Source organism: Crotalus tigris, unplaced genomic scaffold (genome assembly GCF_016545835.1).
Source record: "Crotalus tigris isolate CLP2741 ecotype Arizona unplaced genomic scaffold, ASM1654583v1 scf7180000017977.1317863, whole genome shotgun sequence".
NCBI lineage: Eukaryota > Metazoa > Chordata > Lepidosauria > Squamata > Viperidae > Crotalus > Crotalus tigris.
In genome coordinates, this window is record NW_024096755.1 from 548,989 (window position 1) to 554,290 (window position 5,302).

Consider the following 5,302-nt stretch of genomic DNA (forward strand, 5'->3'; position numbering starts at 1 on the left):
AGTGAACAAAGAAACTACTAATATGAATAACAACGAGAGTGAAAATAATTAAGGATTTTAGGTTTTAAAATGTTACAAAAATATTTATTGCTTTCATGCTTGAAATATTGATCTCTTCCCTTGAGATTTCCTCCGTTACTTTGATCGCTCATTCTCCTCCATAACCCCGACAAAATGCAGTGCCTGCATTTTCTGTGTCGCATGAGAAAAACACGTCTTCCTTCCCCCATCCTCACCACTTTCTACAGAGAGACAATCGAGAGCATCCTGTCATACAGCATTGCAGTCTGGTTTGGAAGCATCACTGCTTCAGACAGGAAGGCGGTGCAGAGAGTGGTGAGGATGGCTGAAAACATCATTGGCAGTTCCCTCCCTTCCATTCATGACATAGCACATAAGCGTTGCTTGAGCAGGGTCCATAAGATTGTCTGGGACACTACACATCCTCTTCACGATCTGTTTTCCTTGTTACCTTCTGGGAGGAGGCTTCGTGGTATCTGAAGCAGAACATCCAGATTCAGTCACAGTTTTGTTCCATACAGTATTAACCTTGCGAACTCTAAAGCTTCCTCCTTCCATTATGTATTCAAATTGGACAGTGATTAATATTTATATGTTATTTACATGTAAGGGTGTAGGTCTATACGTATGTTGTTTATAGTATGTTTAAATGTGTGTTATGTATATGTACACTTGAGAGCAAGCAACTAAATTTCATTTTTAATGTGTGCCATCGTGCTCACAGTAAAAAAAATGACAATAAAGGCTATCTGTCTGTCTTGTCTGTCTGTCTGTCTGTCTGTCTGTCTGTCTATCTATCTATCTATCTATCTATCTATCTATCTATCTATCTATCTATCTATCTATCTATCTATCTATCTATCTATCTATCTATCTATCTATCTATCTATCTATCTATCTATGGCTCTTGAATTTTCCAGTGCAAAAATCCAGATGCCTCTTTGTATAGTACAGACTATGGGTTAACTGCAGGGAGCCCCATTTTTTTTCCCAGTTGTTCCACAAGGAAAAAATAAAAGGCTATCTGTGGGTTAGAAGGCAACTCCTTCTACAGCTATGCTTGGCAAAAATTAATCTCTTGTTTATCAACTGCTGCTGCCACCTTATCAACTCTTTTCAGAGTTATGTGTGGTCAGTGTCTTATCAGTCTTGGGCAACATGACTCATTTTGAACAGGAGATAGAAAACTTCCTTTAGACTACCTGATTACTTTATTTGACTGTCTTAGGCTTGCCATAAGAGAGTCATATCTGGGGATGTGACAGTTTACATACCACACAGTCTGGTACACGCTTAACTCAGAAATAAGCCCTTTGTGTTCAATGAGATTTAGGATTAGGGTTGATCTGGGTGACCAATTGCCCTGCAAGGACAGGAATGCCTGGTTTCACCTCTTCTCCCCCCCCCAATCCACCCACTGGGGAGGCAACCTCTGTCAACTTTTTTTTGCTACATATGAAAAATTTTATCTGCTTGTTCCAAGACAAGTGGCATTTCCCACATTGCCTGCTGCACTACATTTCATTTTCTCCCTTCCTATCCACTATTGTGTGCTATGGCAAGGATAACTCCTCCCTCTGGTCACTGGTTGTTGTTGTTTTCCTCCTTATCCTGGGTTGTTAGGCTCAGCCCTCTTCTGAAGGTATTTTGATCAGTGAAATGCAGGCATTTTTAATGTTCCCTAGCAGGCATTCTTCCCTTCCCTCTCTCCCTTGCCAGATTCATTGATGAAATGGTGGGTTTTAAAAGGTGGAATGGACAAGAGTTCTGCCAGACTACTGCAGGTTCTTACAGCTCACAGCTGAAAATATTCGAATGCATTATTAAAAAGCTACAATCCATATTACAGAATACAGAATAACAGAGTTGGAAGGGACCTTGAGGTCATCTAGTCCAGCCCCATGCGCAGGTAGGAAGCCCTATACCATTTCACACAAATGGCTGTTCAGTCTCTTCTTAAAAACTTCCAGTGCTGGAGCATTCACATCAGAACATTAGACAACAACACTACATTTTCTCAGGTGGCAGTTGGCATTCAGATTCTCACAAAGAACAAGAAACAGCAGAATAGTGATGCTAACATGGAAAACAGAATTTGCCACTGACCCAGATGTTTATTTTGTCCCCACATCAATTTCAGCAGCACTATGCAGGCTCCTACACATACACATAAGATGAGACATGCCTTCACATGCACTTCTTATGTGATACATGTGATACATCATGTAATACGGATTCTACGTAGAACAAATGGGACACACTTTTTGCAAAAAAATGAATGGACACAAGTTTGACATCAGGAGTCAGAACAATGACAAAGTTATATCACAGCATTTCAATCTCTGTGCCAGACCTTACAATGACCATCTTAGGGGAAAAAAGAAACTAATAGCACCAGTTAGCAAAAGATTCAAAGGTTTCAGACAATCTCAGAAGATTTCAACAAACTAAAAGCGTTTTTAACACATTATAAGTGTTAGTTGATAAGATATGTATACTTTGTCTCACAAACAACCTGCCTCTGCGTAGCTAACTTTTTGTCCCCTCACTCCCACCCCCTCTCTATCCCAATTTAAAATCAGTCTAGCGCTCAGCGCATCTGATAAAATGAGTTGCAGCTCTTGAAAGTTAGTGCCTCTCAATAAAATGTGTTGGTCAGAAAGAATATTGCCAATTTCTTGTAGCCAAAGCTCAAGAATATTGCTAGTTTCTTAAAGCCCAAGGGACAGAAAGAATAGAAAAATAGTGCTCTAGTCTAATCTGATTTCTTTTTTTAACCAATAGATTCACTGGATAGAAAAGAGTGATGTATGAGAGAAAGTCAATAGAGGGAGATGTGGATTAAAGTCTACATGTCCTGAGAGATCTACCCACAAAAAGGAAAGCAATTAACACTTGTTTTCCCAGAACAAGTAGAAGAGGTAAAGAACCTCTTAGTAGGTGTACAATACAAGGCCAAAGAGAAGAAAGGGGGTTGACATCTAGAAATGGACTTTTAAACTAGTTAATCTCCATTTATCCTATTGGTGCCCCTCTTTCTCCTCTCTGCATATTTGTGGGGAAGAAAAAAAGAGGCAGAAGCAACAGAGATGGAATGGGTGGAATGGCATTCTTTTGAGACCACTCTAGTGTCTTAGCTTTGCATCCTGAGGCTGGAAAAAGGAGTTAAAATTGATACTTGGTCCATCTTCCCTCTCTCTCACATGCATGCAGACACACATGTGCATAAGGTGACCAACCGTCCTCCTTTAGGAGGACAGTCCTCCTTTTATGAGTTCTGTCCTCCCTCGAAAAGTGTCCTCCTACATGTCCTCCTTTTTGATATTTGAAGACTAATCTGCAGGGCTTTTTTTTCCTCATAGAATGCTCATCACAGCGTTCCGGCACCTTTTTTTGATGGTTTTTTTTTTAACTTTTGCATGAGCTGTGCTACTCCCCCTATTGGCTTTTAAAAGCCAATAGGAATTGTTGCTGAGCACACCAAAACCCCGGCTGGCAAACTTTGCACATGCAAGTTGTCTACAGTGAAGGCGAATTGGCAGGAACTTTGCACCCCTCCCTGCTACCCAACTACACCATCTCCTAGACCTAGTTAGTTCCGAAGATACCTGGAGGAGATTGGAGCGGCGACGCCACGGTAACTTTCTCTTGATCTTCGGCCCTACTAGGGCAATAATGGCTGCGGGCGCAAGAGGCAGAGGCAGCGGGGCTGCTGCGGGCGGGGGTGTGAGGGGCGGCAGTGGCCAGCTGCCCCCCATGCTGTGGGAGCCGCGGGGCCCCTCTACACGGGGCTGCGCAGGGTGGGTGGTGGTGCTGGTGGGGTGGCAGCAGGCGGGGTGTGTTGATGGCAGGCTGCCCCCCGGGGCCGGAGCCGGCGCAGCTGGTGCTTTGGGAGTCGCGGGGCCTGCTCTACACGGCGGGGCAGCAGTGCTGGCGGAGTGGCTGCGGGCGGGGGCATGGCATGTAAGCATAATTACAATATAAAATGTTATTGTTACAGATGTTTTTATTATGCATTTATCATATAATAGTGTATTCTGTATTATTGTTGCAATGAATAAAATGTTTCTTTTATTTACAATATTTTTTTCTTCAATTTATTTGTGTCATCCTTTTCATTGTAAAAAAGTTGGTCACCTTAGCATAAACAAACACTTGAACTTCACAACTCTCAGAATTCTGACAGGGGAATTGTGGGAAGTGAAACCCAGACATCCTAAAATGGGTAAAATTGAGAAACACTATGCCAGATCAAGGTTTAAATCAGTTGTAATCCTGGGTTTCACACTGCAGTTGAGGAACTCATCCAGAATCACAGTTCTTTAACTGGATTTGGGTGTTAAAATAACCCTAATCACAACACCTATAGGCACATCTGTAAATTAAGTCCCAATGACTGGATTAGCACATAACATTAAGCCACAGTACCCTATGCTTTATAATGTCTTATTAAGTTAACCAAAATTGACTGGGTTCTCCCAATACACTGAGCCAAAAGTGCCTTAGTCTAACATACAGTTAACAACAGGACTGAATCCACTAAAATACAGAAAATCAGAACAAAATTTAATTCTGTCTTCTTTGGTTGAACTGGGAGAAAGTTGAGTGTTTTTAATCATATTACGCACATTAATGTAAAATACTAATGTCAGATTATGCTGCTCACAACAAATGTTTTGTGATCAACCACCCTTAACAATAGTTGTGCTGTCTATTCTTTAAATTCAACTCAGGAAAATATTTTATCTTATCAAAGTGAACTTCACAAAAGCTTCTGTTGTTATGCATTTATTAGAGAGAGTTGCATTTGTGTAATGAAAATAAAGGGATGTTTGTGCATGCGCTTGTGTGGACATGTATGCATGTGGACCCCTGTGCTAAGCATTCAGTTAATTTAAATAGTAGATGTGACCCCCTTCTATGTAATTTTGGAGTTATGCCTGGTTAGCATAATGAATATCTAATAGTTTCCATTTTTTAAATTTCTCTTCTAGAAGAATTTGACCACAATAACTCCCTCTATGTTTTTCTGTCTTTCATCCTCCCTCCCTCCCTTTCCACCCTTGCTTGTTTTTCTCGGCCTCTTCCTCTCCCCCCCTCTTTTTCCTCTGGAATGGGCAGCTTCCCAACTAGCTAGCAGAAAATAAAGAAATATTCAAACTCTCTCCATAACACCACCACCCAGGCCTTGGTTACCATGGATCCCCCAATGCCCTTCTCAGATTGGTCTTCTGCCCCTCCCAGCCACCTGTCGGGGGTTCATATAACCCGCCCCTTGCTG